At 42.2% G+C, this 27654-nt stretch overlaps 1 protein-coding gene and 1 long non-coding RNA gene across 8 annotated transcripts in view; one reads left to right on the top strand and one right to left on the bottom strand.

Annotated features, from left to right (window-relative positions):
• Positions 1–27654, bottom strand: part of PCDH15 (protocadherin related 15) — a 682309-nt gene that overhangs the window by 637722 nt on the left and 16933 nt on the right. The gene's annotated exons all lie outside the window — the stretch shown is intronic.
• On the top strand, positions 2297–5145 carry LOC146543830 (uncharacterized). Its single transcript, XR_014884683.1, has 3 exons — positions 2297–2418; positions 2595–2653; positions 4324–5145. It is a non-coding gene; the product is annotated as an uncharacterized LOC146543830 (long non-coding RNA).

Below are 27654 nucleotides of genomic sequence, written 5' to 3'. Positions count from 1 at the left end.
TTCGAGGAGCCTTCCCTCTGCATCTTTTTGGATGCTATGAAATCGTAAGTGGAACTGCTGGAGGAACTGCACCCTCAATCCTCCAGAAGTCTGCTTTAAACATTAGGCTGCTCTGGGCAGCTTCTCCCCAGGCAAAAGCAGCATTGAGGAAGACCGTCTCAAGTCCAGAGCCCTGTTTTGGTCCCTGAGACTCTCTAGAAATACAACAAACCTACAGGGAACTCATCTGGGAGCTCTGCAAAAGGCTCTCACCAAACGCCACCTGACAGCTGATTTGCCTGCTACAGAAATGTGCCAGTGGAGTCCTGGAGATAAATTAACTGCTGAAATGATGCCCTAAGGAGAAAGAAAAATGAAATTGAGCAACTGAGCAAGGATCACAACTACAGTTTTTACTGAAGATGGATACCGTGAGCGCTCACTCCTGAAATCTACTGCCAAAATTACTGTATCTGTTCTTTTTTCCTCTCAGATTGGCTCAACACGCCATTGCTGGGCTTTGCTAAGAAGCCCTCATTTATACACCGCTAATCTTCACCATGCCAAACAAGAACTAGAATCTCCATGTCATATCAATTCTTTCAATAAATTAGAAACCTAAGTTAATAACCTCTGTTTCTCTGCTATTGCTTTTATTAAGTGTAGCTTTTAAACTATTTTTTAACTGTAGAAGAAAAGTAATAATTTAAGGTTTAAATAACAAAAGGATTTAATACACCTGTAGCTGGGGTTCTACTGACAGGCCTGTGTAAATCAACCCAAAAGCTCAAGAACCTGAATGACAAAAAATTAACCTCGCAAATCTGCCAAAGAGCAACGGAGCTGCAGAAGGAGACCACTGAGCTGTAAACTGATTGACATAAGCTGGTGAAAAGCACTCCTGGGTCACTCACCTCCTGCTGCGGGAGTTCCAAAGCGCGCTGCCATCCGACCGCGACGCACACAGCATCCAAGTGGCTCCAGTGCTAATTGTACAATACTGTACTACATGCCTCTAACACAAAGGTTTTGAAGATTTAATGCACAAAAAACAGCAACAAGAAAAGAACCAAAGCCATCTTCTTGCATAACGGCTCTTAGGGTGAAAAATGAAAGACAGTAAACCACGGAAGCACAGAGGCAGCCAGCACTTGAACCCAGACCAGGGCTACCAGGCACCACACAACCTTCACATCAGCAGAGCTACAGCACAACACACAGCAGTTGGCAGTGCAGCGGCCCACACCTCAGCAAGCAGCCTGCTCTTCAAGCTAGGAAGCAAGGCTGCTACTACTAACACGTTACATATGTGTACATACACACACTGTCAGACGTATGTAGGCATTTCCACATCACAGCGGTTAGGTCAGGTGGACAGTGGGCATAGGGAAGAGCTGCCTACAGTCTTTTATCATCCTTTTCTCTATGCAGCAACTGTTGCTGAGCTCACCTGTTCAATGAACTGGCTTTGATTCACTGTGGTGCGTACAGAACCTGCTTCACAAGGGCCAAGGGCTCTAGTCACAAGGGTGATAGCATAACAGACAAAAGGATTTTTACATATATTAAAACATACTTATCAATTTTATAACACAATTTCTGATTTACAGTAAATATATATATTTATATATATTTATATATATTTATATATATTTATATATTTATATATATTTATATATTTATATATATTTTTATATATATAGAAATACCGTATTAGACAATGTGATAAGCTGCCTAAGCAGACTCAAGTAGAAATCAGGCAACTTGTTTTTTTCATCAGATGAGCAGAGGGAGCACTCCTACGATCCTCTAAGGACAACAAGATGACGAAGAGATGGTACTGATGCACTGAGAGCACCTTTCTTCCGGTATCCTGCAGACATCCACATTTAGTATAACACCTAGAGACATAAACCAGGGTGTAGCGAGGTGAAGATGTACTGAGAAGGAATTATCATGTGAAAGCAAATGTCATCCTTGAAGACATGGGCCAGGAGCCCGCTGACACCCTCACACCTGCCTCTCTGTGCCCACTGCCATAAGCCCATCCATTTGGGACCGTCAGCTGCAGAATGCAGAACCATGAGCCCTTCAGTAAAGCATGCAGGCCATCACTTATGCTGGTAAAGCACAAGCTCTGCCAGGTTATTATATCAGTACTTACTTACTGCCACTTGATCTCAAGAAATGATTAGATGGGGTGGCATTTAAGCACTCTTCTAAGCATTTACTGATACTCGGCGTAAGTAACTTGAAAAGGTGCTAAGCAAAGTGTGTAATCTCATGTTTCTTCTCTTCCTACTGAACTTAGTCATGGCACATGACAGGATTCTGCTTTTGCTGAGTCAGAAACACACTGAGCTTCTCGATGCATTGCTTCAGGACTCGGCATTTTTAAGGGATTTCCCTAAAGCTGCTTCAGAGAGCACATGGTTTTAGGTAAGTAACACACTGCAGCAAGGGGAGTCTGCCAGCCTTCTGAGCAAAAGTTCTGTGCATTTCCTCCCAGAAGAAGATTGCTGGGTTTTTGGTTTTCTTTCACCCTCTCCTTTCTGTTGTTAGCATGTAAGGGACAAAGCTCACATTTGTTTTTGCCTCTGGTCTCTTTCTGACAGGCAGCTACGCTTATGAGCCATTCAGCTAACTTTGTTCCCAAGGTGGGCAGCCTCTCCAGGTGAGAATAACTTCCCTTCCAGCTCTCCTCCAGGCTTACATATTTGCATTGCAATGGGATCAAGCTTTACTCTAATAAAGGAAGATGTCATTCTAGGTAAAGCTGGAAGAATAATCCCCTGCATCAAAAGGAAAGGTACAATTGGCATGCTGTCATCCTGCCCTGATAAGCCAGCACTTCCACAAAGCTTTTTTTTAACTCCTGTCTTTACACTCCTCTCAACACCCCTTATGTCTCTGCTTAGGTATCTGAGGTAAGGGACCTGCAAGAAAAAGGCAACACACAGAGTAGTCCAGCCTCCAGCCATAGAAATGCTGAGAAAACACCTCCAAAGTTATTGTTTTCCATCTGCCATTACAATTGCATCCTGTGTTAGAAGTTCCCATGCCCACTGTCGTTCAGTTGCCTTGCTCAGCTCTACACACAGCAGTGCACAGTGTGCCAGCTGAAGCCATGCAATATTTTTTTCCCTGAGGTCCTCCTATTTGTTGTTTGCTAAGGAAGAAAAACAACAAGAAAGTACCATTTAAAAAAAAAATTTCAACTCTTCAAGGGGAAAGAACACAACATGCTGTTCATTCCCCTATGAAAAATCATATGTAATCATTTCATCTCGAAGCTTGAAGACTAAAGTAATGCTTCCCCTAACAACTCAGACAGTTAACTTGTCTCTCTCCACCACATGGCGCTGACAGTTTCACTGAAATCCAACTTCTTTTACAATTTAGCAGAGTAAGAATTCACTTTTCCTATAAATTAGATTCCATATATCTTAAGCATCTGCCATCTTACCGTTGCCAACACACATCATTTATTCTGCTTTGAAACCGAAGGGTAGATTTCACATTGATAATACATTCAAAACCTTTTATACCTCTTATTCAGTGCTGTGTTGATGTTTTAAGAGTGGCTTTTATACTCGACACTTATCTTTTTATTCAAGTATTACTTTCTAAATTACTGTCATTCACAGAAATAGAAATACCGTGGTAGTGCTTTTCATTATGTAGGGATGTTGGTTTTTTTTTTTTTTTTTTTTTTTTTTTTGCATGTACTTTGTTATGCTGGTAGGGAAACAAAGAGCTGCCAGGTAACATGACTGGCTGTGGCAAGCCTTAGCAGCAAGTATACTGAAGGTAACTTCTTGTTTCTGCTCTGCTCAGACATTTGCTCCATAAAACTCAGTTACAAATCAATCAATAATTTTATTCTAAATGTGCTGCTATAGATCTAAACATCTGCACCCTACAGTGCCAGCCAGCCTACACCATTGGCAGCCCCGAGATGCTTAGACAAAAGGATCACGGCTAAACTTGCATTGTCCTTCTGTCTTCAAGTTGAAAAGACCAAAGCATTAATATTTGTACTGACATCATAGATTCCAGTTTATAATTTTCCTCTAAGCAGAGCTAATGCTTGTTTTCTCTTGGATGACTATGAGTAATGTGGATCTTCTGAATCCAAACAAGCTCTTACTTATGAAACCTCAAATTCAGATGTTAAAAGTACCACTAAAACCGTGTCTTGTTTTTTTGTTGTGCTTCCAATAAGCAATACAGTTCTCAATCTGCAACCTGGCAGAGCAAACTGTAGTCTGATTTAGGTAATGAACTGAAGAAACCAAGGGCACAGACAACAAAACCAAACTCATCCTCGCTCTTCTCATCCAGCTGCTCTCTCAGGACTTTCCCAGACCAGAGTCAGAAGGCAGCTGTGGGATCCCCATGGCCAGCATGCCAAGAACACCCAAAAAACAACCACCTCAGACAGAACAGCCAGCTCTCAGCTCTCTGTGCACTTACAGTGATGAGCGATGACTGCAGTGCTGGAGAAGAGGCCTGCACAGATCTGGAAAGCACAAGAACCACAAAGGAATCCCCCAATGGGCCAGTGCTGTTAAACTTGCCCAACAAGACCCCCAGGGGACGTCTTCTATTGACAATAAAGTGTGCAATTTTCTACTCAAAAGACAGAAAGAGAAAGGACCACCAACATCAACAAGCACCTGCGTTCCGTCAGGGATTATTTGTTTATCACCTGGAGTCAGCTGAGAGTGTGTCAGTCTCTGAGCAGCCTCAATCCATCAACACAGGAGATCACATCTCTACAGCAGAAAGTTTAACTGTCTTTTTGCTCTGTCATCGCTTCCGAGCTCCTGCTGCCTACCTTCCAAAATGCAAACACGGAAAAGAAATGCTGACAGCCACAGTGCAACACCTGCCTGAAAACCTGATGCGGGATCAGAACTGAGAAGTGCACAGAGAATTCAGGCTGGAACTTGCCTCTACCCCAAAAGGTTCTTGTCACCTCCTGGAAGGACTGCAGATGTTACCTGTCAGCTCAGACAGGGAAATTGTTAGCAGTCTTTACTATTATTATTTGCATAGAATAATGCCACTGGAAGCAGATAAGATACGTGACTTCCTCTTCGCTTATGCAGCAGAAGACAGAAAAGAACTAATAGTACATCTGTCTATCAAAGGCCATTGCAAAACTTGACTTTTTTCTTAATATTAAAAAATAACAAAAATTAAACCGCCTGGGTTTTGCTGTTTCTCCCAAAGGGACCTAGCTTATACTTCATCCTGCCCTCTGAGATGATATGAAATTTCTAATTCTGAAGAAAACAAGCAAACAAATCTCTCCCCTGTCATGTGTGAAAGCTAATCTCTTTTCCTGGGGAAGTCTGTAGGTCTTGCAGTTGATCCTAAGGTCCAAAGAGGCTGATGATTTATTTCTATTCCCTGCAGACCAGAACGCAGACCACAAAAATGATGAAAAAAAATCAAATTCTGTTGTTGCAGTGTAAGAACCCCTGAGAGCAACTAGGCTAGCAAGGCTGCACTGGGCACAGAGGCCCAATGGCACCTAACCTGAGAGCCAACACATCTGCTTAGGAAATCAGGCACACGTACTTTTAGGGGCTGTACTTAATGAGCTGCTGCTGTACAGCGCTGGACAAAGCCCACCTGCATAAGCACAGCTCCTGTCAAGTGACTGCACTGCTGCTTCCCAAGATTCTGCTTTTGCCTGAGGCGTCAGCTGAGGGTCCCCACGAATGAAGATCCTGTTACCTTACCAAATTAACAGAAGAAAGCCAGGCCATTGCCATGAAAAGAGAATAAAATGAAAGAGGAAAGGAGGATACTAGGTGTTATAAAATAGCAGAGCTGGCTGCGCTCCTTTCGTTCGCGCTGCTCATTTGTCCTGATTGCAGGCCATTCTCATCTCTCCTGAAGTACCACAATTAGTTTAATTTATCCCGGGAGTAAATGGAAGAAATAATGAATATCAAATACTTTAAGAGGCCAAATGTTCTTCTTTAAAAAATAATAAAAAGACATTTTCTAGGAGAGACTATAAACACGATATGGTCACTTTCATATGGCTGTCCACAGCAATTACATGAAAGAAAATGGTACTTAGATGAACTAGCAGAATATAAAACACTTTTTTTTTTCCTCCTCATTTCCTTCCTATCATAGGATTTTAAAACAGAAAGTATTAAGCTTCATTATCAGCTTTTGTCCTCAGAGAGCCTTTATTTTGGCAACAGTACAAAAATCTAAGCAGCGTATGACAGAGACCATGCCAACACACAAAAATAGGCATCCTTCATATCCTCTCTTCTTTAAAGTTGCTATCGATGGATCTGTAAGATCAAGAGCAAATGGACTTAAGGGAGTTGAGCATTTGTGTACAACAATTAGAATGATACCATTTTATATTTAAAATTAAAAAAATCTCAAATCTCATTTAGAAAGTTCAGAAAGGGAAAAGCTTTTTTACATGCTGCTGCTATTTGCCAGTCCTTTGTGATGTTTAAAATTTTATTAAATTATCTTTTTTCTTTAAGTACAGATCAGTTAATAGATGAGCATAAACATCTCGAGTTAGTTCATGGATCTCTGACTTAAGGCAAAATATCTACCATCAACGGAGGAATGAACTAATTTTATTATTCACTTGACAAACCCCTGGTGGTATTATTCCTTTTTTTTTTTTTTTTTTCAATTATTCAAGAATAATAACATGTTAAAGCTTTTGAATTGATGTTTTCAATTCAGCATTGACTGCTGAAAGTCCAAAATCCTCACTGGAGAATGGATTTCATTTTCATGTTCCTGTCAATATTTAATCCCAAACCTCAGCATCCAGTTTCAATTCTCACCTGTCTGTAGTTCCCTTCTTGTGAGCTTACATCAGGTAACACCTGACAAAATACAGACTGTCTACACTGAGATTAATTAACATGACTGTGAGATTAATGGAAGGGACTGTCAACAGGATGCAAGTTGCTGAAATGGCACCAAGTTCAACACAAATATCTGCTTCTCAATTCCCAGAAATTTCAGACCTCATTTTTTTCCAACACGGTAGAAAAGCTAAGACAAACAGCTGCCACCAACAGCTGCATTTAAGAAAGAAAACACTCAGAACATTTGAGATTCAATGGAGGTCAACTATGAAGTACTTCTCAAATTCTACCTGGGTTGTTTCCTCCTATAAGACATACACACGCACAATGGAACAGACCTCATACTTTGGTCAAATACAGGCAGCAACAGATTTTTTAGTGTCAACGAAAAAAAAAAAAAGGTATTTGGAAAAATTAGAGGAACAAACAAAATTAAACAGAAAAAGCAACGATTTGAATGTAAGCTTCATGTTTTCAAGGTAAAGAGCTAACAAAAACACAAAACCAAACCAGTCAGCACTTGATAAGGCAAGCGAGAAGAAAAACAAAGGAGGTACCACCTGTGCTATTTTTGTTCTTGTGTTCATACAGACAACAAACCAAAGGAGAACTCTTAAAGGGAGGAACTGAAATCAAGGGACCTCTCAAGGCCACTGATGGGGTGAGGACCAGCCCAGAAAGCACCAAGAGGCAGCCCCTCCACATGGCACAGGGCAGTACTCTGAATCACAGAATGGCCAGGGTTGGAAGGGACCTCAAGGATCACGAAGCTCCAAACCCCGTCACACGCAGGGCCACCAACCTCCCCATTTAACACCAGCCCAGGCTGCCCAGGGCCCCAGCTAACCTGGCCTTGAACACCTCCAGGGATGGACGGGGCATCCACAGCCTCTCTGGGCAGCTGTTCCAGCACCTCACCACTCTCATGGTAAAGAACTTCCCCCTGACATCCAACCTAAATCTCCCCTCTCTCAACTTCAAACCATTTCCCCTTGTCCTGTTCTTATCTACCCTTTCAAAGAGTTGACTCCCCTCCTGTCTGTAGGCTCCCTTTAGGTACTGAAAGGCTGCAATGAGGTCACCCCTCAGCCCTCTCTTCTCCAGGCTGAACAAGCCCAGCTCCCTCAGCCTGTCTTCGAAGGGGAGGTGCTCCAGTCCCCTGATCATCTTTGTGGCTCCTCTGGACCCTCTCCAACAGCTCCCTGTGTTTCTTGTACTGGGGGCTCCAGATCTGGACACAGCACTCCAGATGGGACCTCACAAGAGCAGAACAGAGGGGGACAATCACCTCCCCGTCCCTGCCGGCCACCCCTCTGCTGATGGAAGAACTGGTGACATGTAACTGGCTAGGAAGGGTCTTACAAGAAGCCCCTTTTTAATTTCCTCAAGTCTTAATGACTCTGATATAATCAATTAATTATCAATGAATGTTATCAATTAATACATACCAAAAACATGCTATTTATAGAGGATGCCTCAAAAAACTATGAAAAATTCATCACAGTCCTTAGACCTTAAGCTACTCCACAAAGGACAGGTTCTTCTCAAGGAGATACACACACACATGCACACACACACACAATGATGCAATTGATTACAGCAAAAGAAAAGACCTTCATTACATCCAAATGTATGCAGAGACTCCTTCTCCACTTCAACAAAAGGGGTTACCACATTATTACAACAAAAGAAGGCTTCTGAGAGATACCGCAGGAACACTCCAGCACTCTAGTTAGAATTTACGGTGTTTCAATTCTTTGACAAAATGAGCAAGAGGGCTCACTCTCTCAGGAAGCCACTTTTTTCCCTTTAACCATCAACATCTTCCCTATTCTGCAGCTTTGATCAATGGTTGCAGCTACATTAAAAGAAAGTTTGTCTAAGTTAATAACAAAAATCTACTCTTCGTCAATAAGCATCCTCTACTGCCTTCAGAAATTCAGAATAAACTGCATCTCAGTACCTGCAGGGTACATCTATCCCTGACATTACCTAGAACACTTCTATTGCAAGTAAGACTCAGCGTTTCAAGCTAATTCACTGCATACGTTAACGATGACCACATTGTGAAATACCTTCTAAATGACAGATTTGGTATCTTTGAATATTCCAGCACAACAAAGAAATACTTTTAATTAAGCAAAATAAAAACTGAAACATGCAACAGAACCCGCTACATGGATGCAGGTGTTTAAGAAAGTTTACAGCCAGAGAACTTCAAACCAGCATTACGGAGACGTAAAGTTCTCTGCTATTAAATCTCCATCAGATTTCAGCTACAACATAGGACTGTGTCAGCCTTCAACTACATGCCAATGGTAATTCCTTATGAGACTCACAGACAGGTTTGCCTTGTTTTGGAAATCACGTACCATCCCCAATTCTACTGATAGCACGCACAGCACACCTGCACGATGGGCAGAGCACAGCCTTAATAGACAACTTGACCCTTCAGTATTTACGAGAAAGCCTTCAGCTAAATGCCACCCATCCACCTGCTCTCTCATCACCCTTCCCCCTCCGACAGAAAGAGATCTGACACCAGCAGCAGTGGAAGAGGAACATCTCTGAAAAACTTTTGGAGGGTCATTCTGCTAACAGTAGCTATGAATGGACAAGTAGAACAAGATGGACTGATGTCCCCACGGGGCTGGTACACCAAAGTCCACCATCTATCACAGAGATACAGTTTCAAACACAAATTGCAAATTGTCACTGCTGACTCTCTTCAGAAAGAAGGAGAAAGAATAACTGAGGTATAATGGATTGATTTTTTGTAATCTTCAGACATAGGCTAATCACAAGGGAGACTGTCATCTCAGTTGCAATTTATATAAGATAATGAGAACTTCAGGTTCATCCACTGTAACATCAAGCACTTCATAAATGTCTTTGGTGTTATGAAGAGGCCAAATCAGGGTGACATGTAATTGCAGGTAGAAACTTTCTATGCTTTTTCGGTAAGAGTCCACAAGAGAGCAACCACGTAACAGCAGCATGAATCCATGGTTTGATTTCTCCAGGATAAATCTAACCCATTCTTCTTTTCTGAAAATGAAAATGTTTATTTGTTGCAATCCCTTTATTTTGGCAAAAGGTATTTTCTGCAGTGTTCTGATTGCTGTAGCATTGCAAGAGTCCCCTATTTTTTCAGTAAAGCAGAGAGAAAGCCCTGAAAGAATATGGAGAAGCAAATAACATATGTTACCTATACAGATACATTCAGGCCCAGGCTACAAATGAAGTGCTCTCAAGACTGTCAACCAAGCTGATTAACCGTCACTGATACGGAGACACATAAGATAAAGAGGCATCCCTTCCTTTAAGCTTTCGGTTATTTTATTTAAGTCAAAATTCCAACCCCCTGCTATGTGCAGGGTCACCAACCAGCAGCCCAGGCTGCCAAGCGCCACATCCAGCCTGGCCTTTAATGCCTCCAGGGATGGGGCATCCACAGCCTCCTTGGGCAACCTGTTCCAGTGCCTCACCACCCTCTGGATGAAAACATGGGCTCATTTTATCTATCGCAGCAGGAATATCTGCTCTCTGGTGCCAAGCAAATCTCCTGGTGGCTCATGAGCTCCAGGTCACATCTTCCATGAGTGCTTACTGAGAAGCTTAAATTTAGACACTGAACAGTTAGTAAATTCACCTTTGGCAATGAAGACTAATTGGTCCTTATTTTGGGGAAGCTCTCTTTGAATTCAGATTTAGAATATCAATGGAAATAATTGTTCATTGTTGAGAAGTTTCAGTAATTGCCAATTCTCTCTCCCACACTGACAATGAAAACTTCTATCAATTAGCCTTCTTTCTTGTCATCTGATGTCCTTCTGCTGACTTTCTTGGACTGTCATTCCCTGCACTGACAACTGCAAACCATAGGGTGAAGCACAGATAGAAGGGCTTCAGGCCTTCAGAACGCACTTGGTAGCGATCATCTGCTAATTCTGACGTGGATGCCAAAAGCAAACAAACGCAAACAGAAACCAACAGGCGTTGAGAGCTCAAATTAGCAGGCTCAGAAATTCCCCCACTGCTGCACAGCACATCGTGTTCAGGAACTTGTGCACACCATCAGAATCCTCAGTGTGGTAATGGCTGCCCCAGATGAGAGAGAATAAGAGCCTTATCAGAGGAAGACAATGCCTGGTCCCTGGCAGAGGGCGATACTTCATATTCAGCTGGCAAACAATCAGACCAAGCTAGTTTTAAAGCCTTCACAGTGGGAACATAGAAAAAAAAAAAACTCTGAATTGAGATACAGATGCTGGCCTTCTGGCATCACATGGTCCCCATGCTGCCAAATTAAACCAAGGCTACACAGAAAGGGCAGATACCCTAAGCAAGCTTCTAATCTTCTCAAAGGAGACAAATATCTTCCTTCTAGTGTCTCTACTTGGTGCTGTAAAGTATGCCCTCTGCTTCCTATTCCAACAAACTCTGCCTGATGCAGCAGAGCACAACAGTGCCTTGAGAACCTCTCTCAGAGCAGCAGAGGACACAAACCCTTCTTCCCCCAAGGGGCACAGACCCTGCACCTTGTGGGCTGCTCAGCCACTGCACTGCTTGGGGACAACAGAAAGTGTTATGAGTACCAGAGCAGTTAACGTCACTGGTAGAAGGAAAGAACAAGGAAGACTGGGGAAGTGTCCATGCTGTAGAAAACTGAACATATCCATGAGTATCTAGAAGTCTTAGGACTCAGCTTTGTGGCAAGCAAGCTAGCATGGTTAGGTGAGTCGATGGCTTACCTGATGAGAAATGGGTTCAACTCAGGGTACATGCACTGCACAACACATGTGATCACATTCAATTTACCAGGATTTTCAAGGAAGAATTAGGAAAAAAACACAACCCAATTCTAGATTCCTTCACTGTTTTTCTAGTTTTGCCACTCCCTCCTCCAAAAAAAAAAAAACTCCCACTAGTTAAATAATAATTAAAGATTAGGTTCTACGACATATCAGCACTCTGATAACTATGCTGTAAAGGAACAACCCAGGTTTACAAAACTTACTATAAATACTAACGGATTTCCTTTTTAATCTGAAGATACACTTTCAAGACTTGAATTTGCAATGGAAAATTCCCTCTCATCTCTTTTCTGCAGGTCGAAAAGCAGCAGGCAGCTTCAAGCAGTTCCCCTAAAGCTGCCCTGCATCCTGCTGGCAGCTGCCTACAGTTACTGACTGAACACACCATGGTGATCTCACATTACTGCTGCTGTGTGCTCTTGGGTACAGCAGCAAACACTGGATTGCAAGAGCTACAATTTCAAACAGTTCGTCACCTCTGAGTTCATTTTCCTCAAGTGAAATACTCACCCTTGTTCTCTGGTGAGGGGTAAGCTTTCATTTAAAAGAAATTGTCCATTAGCAGAATCATTCATTGTGCTGAGGCACAATGCAACGTACCACAGATGATACATGTTTTGAGCACACACCTGGATAGCACAAGCAAGCCAAAGTGCAGACAGAAAGCCAATCAACCACCCTGCACTGTCCCACGTTACCTTCTTTCCCTTCCCTCCCACACCCTTATTGCTTAGCTTTTTTCAAGCTGGAGAAAAACTCAGCCCACGCATCTATTGCGAGTTCCTGCAGGCAGGTTGTGCACTTGCCTTGGAACAGGTGGTATACTCCAAGATCAGACTTCTACTCATTAAAGCCATACACTTTTCTCATCTCCAGTGTTTTAGCAACGCTACTGCCCATCATTCCATACTAGATACCAAGAGCCTTACACCGATCAGTTTTACTAACTTTTTTCACTTTTCTTACAGGTATTTCCTTTCCAGTACTTCAAAGGAAGGAAAAATTATATACTCCTGCCTCCCATCTTCTGAGGATGTTTCTGATCATCACATTGAATCTTTGGCTGCCCATCATTTCACGTCTGTGCTTCAATAATGGCAGAGCCCAGCTTCAATTCCAACACCACTTCCACGTGGCTGCTGATAGAACAGCAGAGTGCTCCTCGTTCTGCGTAGCTGAACAGCTTCAAGAACACAGTGGTTCATTTCATGTTTTACTTCCTCGTGTCATGCTGATCACATTTCACACGAGCTACTTACATCTTTTTCATAAATACGTACTCAGTATGAAGCAATATTCTTTCCTCCTGCTAGGGCTCACAGTTCTGATTTGAGAACTTCAGAGAACAATTCCTTTTCATTGGTTAACGTAATACAGCTTCATCCCTGCTCCATCCTTAGAATGATTATAAATGCATTTTCGACAAGCTTATTACTGAGCTTACATTTCCTAATTACACTTTTCTTTTCCAACAGCCAGCTTTATCCTGGTTCTTTGCTCTGAAAATTACAGCCTTGCTTAGACTTTACACTGAAGTTATATGCATTCCTTGGCCTTTTTTTTTTTTTTTTTTTTAAAGTAATTCAGCATTTGAAATCTGAGCCCTTTAGTGCTGACAAATACACACCAGCAGAATGAATTAAATATTTCTCAAGGCAATTTTTAAAAACCACAGGTCTTTCATCCTCCACTACTTTTCATCCTAACAAACCGGGACATCAAAAGTATTTTTACTGCATCTGTGAACCGTCAGTCCAAAGACCAAGAAACAGTAAAAATAGAAAGTAAACTTCTAAGCAGGCGGCTGAAAAATCTCCCTCAATTTCTTTTGCTTTCAGTTAATTCCATTACAAAATGGTCTTAGCGATGTGTATTTTATTTGGTTTGCCATTCACTGTATATGAATCAAATCATATGGGCAGAATATATATATCCTGTAACTTCACACAAGGAAACAGCCGTTTCTCCAAAGCTCTTCTCTGCAGCAGAAGCAGCACTCTCAAACCAATGACTCCAGATGAATTCCTCAGTGCAGAAGTATCAAACTACCACTGGCCTCTAAGGAGAACTGAGGTTCTTCATAACCAAAGCCCTCAGAGCAAGCACCACAACCAAGGCTTCTCCAGTTGTGCACAGGCCATGAATAACAGCATACAACATCCCACGCTCTGAAACACTTGCAGTTTATGCAATTAAAATTTGCATATAGCCATTTATTAAAGTAAATTTACAAGACAAGCCACACTGATTACGGCTATTACACTGAACACATTTTCATGTTTTAATGATTACATGCCTTTACGAACAAGAGACAATGCTAAGACATCTCGAGCAGCGTATTCACACTCACTGCTCCCGTAGCTCAACAAGAACCAATGCTATTCGAGATCTCTGCTGAGAACTGAGCAGTTGTTTGCAAAGCAGTATTGCTATTTACAGTATCTTTGTAGCAGAAATGGGACCAGTGACTGGAAACACTTCTGAAGAAAGGCTTTCTTTGCATTTCACATTGTGAAAGCATAAAATGACTGCCTTGGGCTCCGTGAGACTTCGTGTAACAGCTTGGTGGTCATCGACTAAAAGCCTCTGGATGACCACAGAAGTGTCTTCTGGAAGTTCAGACAGACAGGTGCACAAAGTCTCACATCCAATGGATGCAGTTGCTCCCTGCATGCTTCCCACCTTCATACCAATCTTTCCAGACCGCACCATTTGCACATAATAGACAAAACCTGGACCCAGCACACAAAGCCACAAGGTCGTTAGTCAACTTCTCTCACTTCTTATCAGCCTCTCCACAAAGACAGCCAGCTGTTTTACTCCCGATGAGCACACAGCATTCTGATGCAGCAGACCAATCACATGCCAACTAGAATTCTGTCTTTAGAAAAAAAAATAACAATGGCACCTTTGCTACATGCAAAGAACATACAAAAATCCATTATACACGGAGACAGCAAACGTACAAGGTGCTTCCCCTACACCTTGCTCAAATATGCCCTCACTGCAAACACAGCAATACTAAGCTGTACCAGAGGATGAGATCAAGCTCCCAGCTAATCTCACAGATTCAGCCTGGAACAGCCTCATCCATCCAGAACTCAGAAATCATTTTTATTTAGGAGGTATACCTCCCTCTAGCAGATTAGACTGTATTCAATTTTACATTTTCAGGACTCCACAGCAGTATAGTGCCTCCAGCACTGTCACTGCATCTATGCCAGCAGGAGAGGAAATGCAGGATGGCTTAGCAAGGAAGGCAGAGAGAAGAGCTTTTACAAGTATCCTCAGCCAAAAAAAAACACTGTAAGATTATACAGAACAGGAGAGAAGAAAGCAGCCTTAGAATTGTAAGCATAGCTGCATTTGAACATGAGAGAGAAAAGGTTAATTCTCTCAGGCTCTTCAGAGCCAGGCAGGAGAAAAGCTCACAGCTCCTTAGCCATCCTGCCATTCTCCTTTATTCCACCTGTCTCACCCAACTTGGTCTGGGGGTGTTGGTTGGTTGTTTTCTCGTTGTTTATTAGTGCCATCTTGTCATCGTTTATGAGAGGCAAAAAAAAAAAACAACTAAAAGTAGTCAATCTTGAAGTTCTTAAATCTACAGAAAATAATTTTGGCCTTTTACGTGTAGATATTTGTTTTTTAAAAAAAGAAACCCTGTTTAAAAACTGACTCTGTTGTCACAAAACCCAAGATAAGTAGCCTTTACTTTCATCTATAGGAAATGGCTTCATTTGCAAGATCACTAGAAATGTCAGAATCCTTGCAAAAGGTATTCTTTTGTTTCCTCTCAAGAACTTTAAATAACTGCATAGTGGCTCAATGGAGAAAAGCATTTCCATCCTGGGAAGGATTTAAGAATAAAATTTCTTTCTACTGAACTTGAAAGAACTAAAATGTATCAAGTGCTTCTCTGAATGTCAGCCAAGAACAGCTGAGTGCTGGGGGGGAAGGCTTGACTCCATACATACATTGGTAACATACCTATAGTTTTGCTATGTACCGTATCTATTTAGACCTTGGTATGTGCTGGTATGGTGAGAAAGTTACTAGAAGGAAACCCAGGAAACCTCCATCAGCCCCACACATCAGGTTTTTTTTAAACAGAAACAGTGCTAAATGCCACAAAGCGAAATATATCCAGCTCCATAACTTAACCCAGACATACAGTCACATAGCACTGTAACCTATGTAAACCTATGGTTTAGCAGCTTGTGGCAGCAATGGGGATGGGAGAATGGTTGGACTGGATGATCCTGTAGATCCTTTCCAACCTTGTGGTTCTATGATTGTGGCCTCACAGTGAGGCATCGCGTCCCAGTGGTGACACGGTGAGGATGCTCCAATGAAGTGCCTTCAAGTTGTTCGTTAGCTATCGAAAGTGCATAACCACATTTCATATATGCATCTCTGTAAAAGCATCCATCCTTAAATCATTTCTAAGCAAATGTTTTTTCACAATGCTGGACTAACACATTCACATCTCTCACTGCATTTTCTGTGCCTCATTTATCAGGAACAGAGCAGCAAAGCCAAAAATCCCACAAAGGTTTAACAGCCAGCAGTACATATCTGAAAGAGAAGAGCTGTATTTTGGTAATGCTATGATGAGTGACAAGTTTTTCAAGTCTGCACAAATAAAATGTGAAGAAAAAGAATGTCTATTTTGTCACTGACTATGCAAATCTACCTAGTTAAGAGTAGGAATGAAACCTCAAGTGAAGCTATAGCACCCTCCTATTCCAATCTGTTGAGATTAACGACAAAAATTGTTACTGCCTACTAAAATCTGCCTCTATGGCAACAACAGTCATTTCCTCTTTCATTCATCTCAGGTAAAATGAACTCAGTAGTGTGCTGTTCTTTCATATACTTTGCGAGACAAAGTGAATCAACCGAGCAGCGAAGCTGCTCATAGCCCAAGACAGAGGTTACCGTGTTGCTCTTAAGTACTCACAACTTTCTACCCTTAAATAACTGTCCCTTCACCTCATCTCTGATCCATAAGCACAAAAGAAAGAAGTCACTCACAACCTGACTCAACTGTCTCTTTTTTTTTTTCCTTACCCTCTATCCCACAGCCACAGCCTGCAGATGGTCTCCCATCCATTCCACACATCACTCAGTCACAGTGATGTCACAAAGTCATCCTTCTGCTCAAGCACCTGTGCTTGTTACTCCATCCCAATGGACAGGCTAGAAGCATCTCTCACTTTGGGTTCAAAAAGCAGGTAACTAAATGGGAAGGGGTTGCAACTGGCCAGAACATAACAGGAATCCAGAGAGAACAACCCAAATCCGTTCAATCTTACCCAGATTTTAAAGATCAGGCTGACTCCACAAGTACACATGCAGACATACCAGTACAACGGGGAAAAGGGCCCAATTCTTAGGGTCCTAAAAAAACATGCCTTTAGATAGCCTTCACCTACCACATTTTCTGACCTGCTTGCTATTTTCACTTATTTCTAGAGAAGCCTGCAGGCCGGTTCTGCAAGGTTAGCATACACATACTCGGGCCCCATCACATGCCAGTAAATCTGTTACAGATACCTTAGTACAGCTCATTGATTCAGCCTGTAACTGCTACATTACTAAGTCCTCCAGCCACTACTCTAACAGAAAGGATTTTTTTTTATACAGCGAATTTTTTTCCTGCCAAGATGCAGGCAGCTGAAACTCTGTGCCCAAACCAGGTCATACATGATAAACACCTTGAACTGAGGAATGCGGGCGATTCCGTTACACATTTCAGAAGACAAACAGATACAGTTTTTAGGGACATCAGTCACCGGCTTTCATTATACCCTTCCACTTCATCTTCAAAGATGCAGAAAGCAGTGTGGACTGGGGAAAGGACAAAGAGCTTAAAATCTTTCGCACTGAAGATATCCAAGTTCTTGTTACCCCAAGCACTTTGTCAGTGCCTTAAGAACAGGCCTTGCTTTGCACCGAGGGCAAACGTGATGGTATCGATGGCATTGCCCCAGCAGAGCCTTATTTCCAGAACAGTGTGATTTGTTATATGGAAACTGAGGAGCAGAGCGTGAAAGGGTGACTGAGACAAAGAAAGCCTCACATACTTGTATTACTCCTTCCCAACAGGAGTAAGATACTTATTTTATTGTCTTGATTTTTTTTTTTTTTTTTTTTTTGAGTCATTCCAAATATAGAGCGTAATTTACAAGAACAAATTTTTTTCAACCGAATTTTCATGAGATCCCCTGCTGTTTTAATTAGGAGAGTTTGGGAAAATATTACTGAACTTGCTACTGTTGCTGCAGTTAGCTGTCCCTGGAGGAGTTCCCATAGCCATGTAGTACTGCTGCTGTACTTCAACGGTCTTTCAGAAACCAGACTATGCTCTGCTACCTGCTTGAGCCAGCCTGCCTTTATATGCTTGACATCAGCTATGCCAAACCAGAACCCTATGAAATTCTCCCACAGAGACAGTTTTCCTCAAGAAAATATTTTTCTTACAATTCACTGCTAATTATTTGAATTACATACTCAGGGTGTCTCCCTCATTTTTCAACATTTCAACATTTCTCATTTGCATTTAAGTACTACTTATTTCATGATTAACTGGGCAAAAACCACAAGTATTGAATCAAGGAAGAACTCTGACTCACAGAATGGCCAGGGCTGGAGGGTACTTCAAGAATCATCAATCTCCAATCCCCCACCACATGCAGGGCCACCAACCTCCCTGTTTAATACCAGCCCAGGCTGCCCAGGGCCCCAGCCAACCTGGCCTTGAACACCTCCACAGCCTCTCTGGGCAGCTGTTCCAGCACCTCACTGCTCTCATGGTAAAGAACTTCCCCCTGACATCCAACCTAAATCTCCCCTCCCTCAACTTCAAACCATTTCCCCTTGTCCTGTTGTTATCTACCCTTTCAAAGAGTTGACTCCCCTCCTGTTTGTAGGCTCCCTTTATGCTGCAATGAGGTTAAAGAAGTCCCTTCTTTAAACAAGAACAGTCATTCTGCCACAGCTTAAGGCACTACAGTCCAAAAGAAAAGCACGTACAGAGCATTTCCTCATGAAGGCAGGCAAGGGAAATGAAAAGCTTTTTTCTTTTTTCTAATTCTCAACACTTTCAAGATGCCAAGAGCTGGTTTCCTAACAGGGCGCTTCTGATCCCCAAAGACAAAGCACAGTCAAATGGACACACTAAATATCTGGAATACCCCACACTGGTGACAGAACCTTCAGTAAAAATCTCAGGGATTTCCAAGCTTTTGTTTCAATGTAAAGCCACACTTCAGCACCACACAATAAACCTGAGAAATGCACACAAAGATTGATTTCCCCGTCTTCATAAAAAAGCCACAATGTCAAAGGACAATTTCAGGAGCCTGTGTTTAACTGTCAGCTCTCACAGACATTAATTGGCATTTACAGCCTGTTTTTAGGTTCTGTTTTTAATTGATGCTATGAGAGGGAGAGCTCCATGCAGCAGCCTGCCAAAGATCAGTGTAACCATAACACACTGGCCTCACATGGAAAGCTCTCTGCTTCCCTGACTGGAGCACGTGCCACAGAAAGCTATTTCAGCCTGCCTTGCCTGAAGAAAACCAAGCTATTTTTATTTTTTTATTTTTTTAAAAAACAGTTTGCAAAGACTAGAAACTTAATTTGGACAGATAGCTGAAAAACACTGCAACTCTGCAGAGGCAAGTTAAAGCAACACAGGCTCACTGCAGAAGGAAATACAAGCCCTAGCCACTCAGAGTGCTCCATGTTAACAAAGGAATTCTGGTACAGCAGGTTTAAGAAGAAATCAGCATTTCTGACTCACTAGGATGAGCGCACAACTAGGATGACTCGGAAGGCGGGTTGAGGCTGCCTGGCTGCCAGTATCAGATGGTAGCTACATATGTCTTTGCCTTACTGCACAGCTCTAATTATCCCCAGAAAATGGTATCGATGCCAATCAGTGCTGGCCAGCCAGTAGAGAACCAGCAGAGCCTACGCTTCCAGCAGCGAGTCCCGTAAGACCACTTGTGCTCTGTCTCCGTGCAGGAAGCATTTATGAACCATTTCACTCAACAGAAGGATTTCCGGAAATTGTAGTTGATACAAAAGCACTAAAAGAGAAATTACTGCAGTGACTGAACCAACTACTGCATAATTTCTCATTTAGAAGAAGAAAAAGCTTCGATGCTAAGGCTGGTGCATCTGAGGGGGAGAGAGAAGATGAGATCTTGGACGCCACATAAATCCATCTGAATCAACATGACCCAAGCAAACTCGAGATAAGTTTTCTTAGCAGCTAGATCCCTTGTCATAAGCCTGAATATTACTTGGAATTCTCCTTTACGTCTGCTCCATCCTGCCTTGCTAAAATCTATGTTACGCCTTCTCCAAGTGAAAAACCCGTTCTACCTAATTTCACATACTACAAATACATGCCAGTATGCTCTATTCAGAAGCCAAGAGGAGTTTGCTTTGTCCAGCAAATTTCATAGCCCAAGCAAGGATTCGTGGGTTGAAATCTTCCTTGCAACAAGTGCTGCTATAAGCCTCCTATAGTTTTGTCTTGTCAGCATATAAACATAGTCCTACTGTCTAAGGTAAGATTTAAAATTCAGCACCACAATGGTGAAAATAAGTCACAGAAATTGTGAAAAGGGACGTGAGTAGGGCAAGTTTTTCCCCTTTAAGAGCTGCGTGGCTTGTTGTGAGAATGTTTGTTATTATTACTTATACAAATGATTCTCACAACCTAAGGTTGAGTTAGCTTTTCTAATATTATTTCAGAAGAAATCACAACTCAAAATACCAAGCCATTAACTCCAAATTTGGGATTCCTTATACACAGGAATGCCCTTTGTTACTATTTCTACTATTTTCTAAGCTCCAATAGGACTATTTGCATCACAATTATTCTCACATAACACTTTCTAAGCCTATACATAACACCAACACCCAAATAACTTCCAAGATGAAACGCCTGGTTAAAACTGATTCAAGCCTTAAAACTTAGAGTGACATCAACCAGAGGTCAACCTGGCCTTTCTTCTAGTCTCCCATAATGACTGAGAGCAAAGGCTTCAGGAAGTTACTAAAACCAATGCATGCAGGTATTACTCTTCTCCTGGTATTCCCCAGACTTCAGAAATCTGTGGCCCACACATTTTGAACAAGGGGTGATATCTGTGTTTAACCATCTCAGTCAATTTTCACTTCCTCCATTTGCTTTTATGTGCACACAGTACAACTTCTCACCCTCCCACCTCATAGCATCGCCCCACGCAAACCAACACGTGCCACAGGTGAAGATTGAACTCATTTTGCCATTTTAAATCTCTTAGCTTCTAAGGCACCTTTCAGGTCCTCTCTAAAAATAAACCAATTCTCTGCCCACCTTCTCCATATCACTCATAGCATCACAGACCTCTGGCACGCTCCTTTTCTCCCTCCAGCTCCCCACACTTCTTTTGTAGCCTGACAAGCACAGCCTGTATGACATACGTGCATACAGATGATGCCTTTCACCCTCTCTGAATTACCTCCACTGCCACCACAACTCTTCTCAAGATTGGAAGGATGATAGCTGTGCAAAGATGCAAGTAACACATAAATTTATTCAGCCATACAATGTTCCCTTCTGCTTTCTGTTCCTTTTCTAATAATTCCCAGCACTTGAACTGGCTTTTTGACAGCTGCCAAGCACTGCTATGATATGTTCACAGAGTTCCCTGGTTTAACACAAAGATCTCACTCCTGAGTGATAACAGACAGCTCAGAGTCCAGATTTCCTATGATAATTAGGTTTCCTGCACACAATACTGTATGTTTGTCTATACTGAATTTCACCTGCTTTCTTATTACGCAGCCACCTGATACTCTCAGGGCCCCGTGCAGCTCCTCACCATTAGCACTCATCTTCCCTACCTGAAAAGCAATCACCAGTGTATCTGTATTTCTTCCTTTCCAAGCAATGAGGAACAGGACTGCCAGTTACTACTCTGCACTGTGGAAGTTGATTCATTAATTCCAAATTTAATTTCTTACCTTTTAATCACCTTGTATCAGTGCAAGAATCTTTGTTCTTATTCCCCTTGGTATGTTCGCAGCCCTACCTGATCCCCTCAAAGACCTCAATAATTGTAATAGGATCAACTTCCAGCTACAAAATCCACATGAATTCTTCTGTATTTTACTCTACTTCTGTGTATCAGCCAATTCAAGCCTTTACTAAAGGTTCAATCAACTTGCCTAGCACTGACAGAAGACCTGTTGATCTGTAAGCTCACCCAGTATCCCTGAACTACTGAGGAAGAACATCACATTTGTGATGAAGAAAGTCTCTTTTTCTCAACTGTCTCATATTCTTCTTAATCTGCTTTTGAACATGAAGCCCAGCTGCAGAGATCTCTGCTTTAACTCCTGCAGCACATTCCAGGTGCTACCAGATGGGCTCTTGCAAGCAGCATCACCAGTCACATCCTCTGCACTGCTCAGGGCAGGTCCAGAACTGCTTCTCCTATGGATTCCCTGAGAAGCTACTCCCTACAGCAGTGATAGCATTTTAAGTTTCCCACCTTGTTTCTTAAAGAGTTTCTGAGTGCCCATATCACCACACCCCAATTCAACAGCGCTCTGTTCAACCTTACCTCCTGCTATTTGCATTTTGTATCTGCCACACTTTTCTTCTACGGAAGAAATTGTTGAACACACACCACTCTGGGAGAACACTTCATCCCAAACGGTATGTATTTGTATCACCTTATTTTATTTTGGAAGCTAGTCCTCAGCCTCAGTCCCTTCCTCAAGCACCGGCAGATGAGTTTCATTGTCACTTTGAGCCTCTCGGCCTAGTGGACAAGTTTTCCCTGTTTCAGACATTCCCCTAAGCCCTGACAGGGGCAAACTCGCTCCCCTTACATCATTCTTTTCAACCCTTGATTTCCATTTCTCTGGTCTTCTGCAGACGCGGAGTCCTCAGCACAGGAGAGATACATCCAGAGTGGGGCCTCAAAAATGGTCCAAGGGATGGAACACCTCCCCACAAGGGGAGGCTGAGAGAGCTGGGGCTGTTCAGCCCAGAGAAGAGAAGGTGCCAGGGAGACCTGAGAGTGCCTTTCAGTATCTAAATTGGGACTAAAAGAAAGAAGGGGACAGACTCTTGCTCTTGAGCAGGGTCTGTTCAGACAGGACAAGGAGAAATGGTTTCAAACTGAAAGAGGGGAGATTTACAGTGGATAGAAGGGAAAGAGTTTTGTTTTGTTTGTTTACAATAAGGACAGTAAAGCACTGGCACAGGTTGCCCAGAGAGGCGGTGGATGCCCATCACAGGAGATAGCCAGGGTCAGTCTGGACGGGGCTCTGAGAACCCAGATGTAGCTGCAGATGTCCCCATTCATTGCAGGGGAGTTGGACCAGATGGCTTCCAAGGGTCCCTTCCAATTCAAGCAATTCTACAATAATACATGCAGCATTTCAGAGGACGTTACAATCACGGTCCCAGCCTCACGAGGTTGAGGTCCTACCTCACCAGTTTACCTCTGAGATCTTAACCAGTGGTATGAAGCGTGACCACTGGCTCACCCAACAATATGACCAGACATGCAATGAGAGAAAGTGTCTGTGCTTAACAACGAATTCCTTTGTGATCTCCAGCACCAAAAATTCAACCAGATACAGAGGAGGAATCTCTACCAGCAAAAGGGCATTCTCATTGAACACAAGCACATAGCCATCACGTGGTAGGGAGGGGGCTATTTACAGGACCATTTCTGTGTTCAGTGCACTGATGATCCCCTGCACAGCGCTTTCCCCATCTCAGCAGGTCTGCGGCTGCTCTCCTAGAGATGAGATTGCTCTGGGACTCCTGCATTAGACAAAGTTAACAGCGCGTGGCAGCAGCAAGATTGAAGTTCTGAATCAATTTCCTTCATGTCAACTTGGTCAGTTATTTCAAGTAAAGCTTGCAATTACTAAATAAAGCATCAAAAAGCAATGAAATGAACAGACTTAAGACCTTTATACTGTTAATTTCCATCTCTATTAAACGATAATTTAAAATTAGCAGCTATGTCACAAAGATACAGCTGCAGCTTTCAATTTCTCATTGAGAGAACACAGATGGAGAAGGATCATCCCTCAGAACACGTTCAAACGAGCAAACTCTAAGCTCCTCTTCATAAGACACAAACACATACCTTGGCTTTCTCGCTCGATGCACAGCATTTACCTTCATCTGTATACTGCTGATGCAGATATAACAGTTTCATAATGCTGGTGGCCCTTACAAAAAAATCAGCACTGCTTCTCACAGCCAAGGAAGGATTCTTCTATAAGATAGTGCATACAGGTACCAAATCTCCAAATATATAACTGAGACTTTCCCTAACAGCATTTTGGAAGAAGAGTTTTATTCATAAAGACAGTGGAGGAAAACACTTGGTTACAATACCAACAAGAAATGCATGGATAAAGTTTTAAAGTGCAGTTCTTGCTAATCATTCATGGCCAGCTACAGGAATACCAAGAGGGAAATATACAAGAAACTGTCAAATATTAATTTTGCCTCTGGCAAAAAAGTATTAGCATACACATAAATACAATTTGGATGGGAACATCTTCAGTATAATCATGAAAAATCAACGTGATGTTTTACGTTACTTGCTCTGGAATTGTATTTGTTCCACAATTGTTGATGACTGAAAGCAAATGGGCTGCAGTCCAGATGTAGTTGTTACTGTTTGGGGATGGAACGGCAACAACATCAGCGTGGTTGTATGAGTCCTATTTCATGTTTTCCTAACTGGAAGTCACCTTGCTTCAGCATCAGTCAGATTAACAGGAAAACTAAAAAACTCCCCAAGAAATTAAAATTTCCAGGCTGTAAGGTAGTATATTCTGCAGCAACAGTATAATAGCACAGATATAAATACACTCCCCTCATATTCTGCAGGAGTTGATAGGAGCTTTTGAGTGATTGAATACAAAGACAGACAAAACGTAGTAAGAAGAGAACAGATACTCCTCCTGAGAGGAAAGAGCATATGAAGTGGTGGGAGACAGCAATCAAAATGCTGCACAGCTTTAGGGCACGTCCCCAGACCCCCACCTTGGCAGAGTTTCGTTTTCTCTGATGACTCATTCATGACTTTCAACTAAACAAACAACTAAACAGTGCAAACAGGTGATTCTCCTTCCAGTATTTTGTGAAGGCATTCATTTTGTGTGTTTTGTTCTGTTTTTTGTTGATTTTATTTTGTATGGGTGTTTTTGTTTGTTTGTTTTTTTGGAGAGTGGGGAGCAGGGAGGAAGGTTAGTTCTTAGTAGCTTTGTTTTTAAATGTTGTGTTTCTCCTGGAAAGGCTCTCAACTAATACTGTCTTGGAACATGTTTCACCAACTGACATGCTGTAAACGTAAGCCAGTGATGGGTAATCATTGCTGCATTCAAGATGTTGGTACACATAACAGCCATAATATTACAATCTTGTGCAGATTAGCACACACTGAGCTAGCCAGCTTCTTAAACACTCACCATGGCTCTATGAAGATTTTGCAACCTTCTCATGCTTCTTTAATCAAATTAGTCACTAGGCGATAACATCATCAGCCAAATGGAGAAGAAAATGCTTACCCTTTCAGAAAGGAGCACAACAGCACAGAGCCCACAGCTTACACAGTAGGAATTGGTGTAATTAACCGAGAACACATCAAAATAGGATAAACAACCACGAAAAAGTTTGGGCAAACTCTTCCCATTCAACATGAACCTGCTGGTGAGAGACCAGCCAGCACCTCGGGATCCCTTGTCACATACCTGAACGAGGGGGACGCTGGTCACATGTAAGTTGGAGCTACATATGGCACTTCCAACAGTGATTTATCCATCATCCCTTCTACTCAGGATAAAGGTACCCTCCGCTGGGACACAACTTGTTCATCATTTCCAGGGCACTTCTGAATAAACCATTAATCACTTGCATTAATTACACCTGAACATTTATTTCGTAAGTTACCCCAGCTGTAAGTGGTGTTGCAAGCTGAAAGGATGTGAAACACTGCAGAAAATACAGCTTGTTGGACTGCTATAACAAGGCATCATACGTAAGACTGTCTAAGTCAACAAAGCATAGATCAGGTTGTGGAGATGTACTGCCATACACATTCAATTTACAATAAAAGACCTTTAAAGTTAACTACTACTATCTTGTCTCTATTCTCATCTTACTTATTGCTTCAACACTGCAGTTACGACTATCTTCCAACAGGTTCCTGTGTTTTAACAGAGCTTCCCTACATTAACAAGAAAAGCTGTAGGAAGAAAGTTAATGCTACAAGTGGCTTCATCTACAGCTGTATCTTACTGTTGTTCTCAGAGGTTTTACACGGAATAATTTAAATTAAGGAACAAGGTGAAACAACAGCATGGCATTTCAAGATATGACTAGAGTATGACATGACCCCTAGGAGGACAGGCTGACAGAGCTAGAGCTGTGCAGCCTGGAGAAGGCTCTCAGGAGACCTGATAACAACCTTTCAGTATCGAAAGGGAGGACTTAAGAAGGAAGGGAACAGACTCTTCAGCAGGGTCTGCTGTGATAGAACAAGGGGAAACGGTTTTCAAGTAGAAGAGAGGAGATTTAGACTGGCTGCCCAGAGAAGTGGTGGATGCTCCATACCTGGAGACATTCAAGATCAGTCTGGACATAGCTCTGAGCAGCACTCTGCTCTAGCTGCAGATGTCCCTGTTCATCGTAGGGGAGTTGGACTGAATGACCTATGAAGGTCCCTTCCAACTCAAACCATTCTATGAATTACCGTTCATAAAGTTTTTGTCCCCTACGAAAAATGAAGTTATCATCAGTGGAAGCACTGTCCAAGTTCTGCTGGTCTGCACAAAGGGTGAAACCACCACATGTGGCAATAATGATGCACTGGGCATATGAATAATAACTGACTGAGCACATGAATAACAAACGCTTTTGGTAGCTATTCCCCTCAAATACTGGTGAACAAATGACAAATACCAGAAACCATACTGATTTTCCACTGCCTCGTGTTTACTGCCACTGCCACTCAGCATTTCTGGATAAAATTAATTCTCTACATACTGTACGTAGAGTACGAGTATGATATATTACTCTCAGTTTTCAGAAGTATCAAACCAACAGCACTACTGGAAACAATGCATACTGGGAGAAGGGAATACACTCTGGTCTCTTGATTAACAGCTGCTGATTTATCCTGACATCAAAACCAAGGATTTTGCCTTGAGGAGCACAAGGGACTGCTCAAACATATCTCTGCTCTTTCTGCTTGTTGGCTGTACTGCCAACATCAAAACAGTGGGCAGTTGCAATACTCTACCTTGAAAGGGAGAACAAGAAGTACAAATTGAAATGGCTGTCTTCATAAGTGGAGAAATGCATGCAATACTCCAGCTGCTTATAAATGTATACACTCAGGGGGCCTCATAAGACTGAGAAACAAGTACCATACTGTCACCACCAAGAGAGGAGGTGGATGGAAGCAGATTAAATGGCTGATGCTGCTCTCGGTCTGCATCAGACTGGCTAGTCTGCTGATTAACACACTGCAGTTTGAATCCAAGCTCTCATGCTCAATGCAGAGCATCTGGGTGGAAAAGAAAATTGCACCACAAACAAGAGGTCAGGCCAAGATGATTTGCAAACTGAAATTCAACACCCTTGTTAGTTCTTGGACTTTTCCCTCTCCAACTCGGGATCAACCAGTTCAATTCTCTGGATAGCACGTTCAGACTAGAAGCATATGGCCTTCATGCTAATTAGTGCTACCAGCCTTCCCAAAATTTCCAAGGAGAAAGAGAAGCTTACACCAAAGAAAATAGCCTTCTCATTTTTCACAATGCTTAAGTCTGCGAAGAAATGCTGGAAGACTATATGCACCTGTTCATCACATATAGTCTTCTTCGCTTCCTCCCTAGTGAAACAAGACAACGAATAGGGCAAAGCCAATGGAACAATTATG

The sequence above is a fragment of the Meleagris gallopavo genome, chromosome 8 (assembly GCF_905368555.1).
Source record: "Meleagris gallopavo chromosome 8, MGAL_WU_HG_1.1, whole genome shotgun sequence".
Taxonomy (NCBI): Eukaryota; Metazoa; Chordata; class Aves; order Galliformes; family Phasianidae; genus Meleagris; species Meleagris gallopavo.
This window is presented reverse-complemented; position numbering and strand designations above follow the sequence as displayed.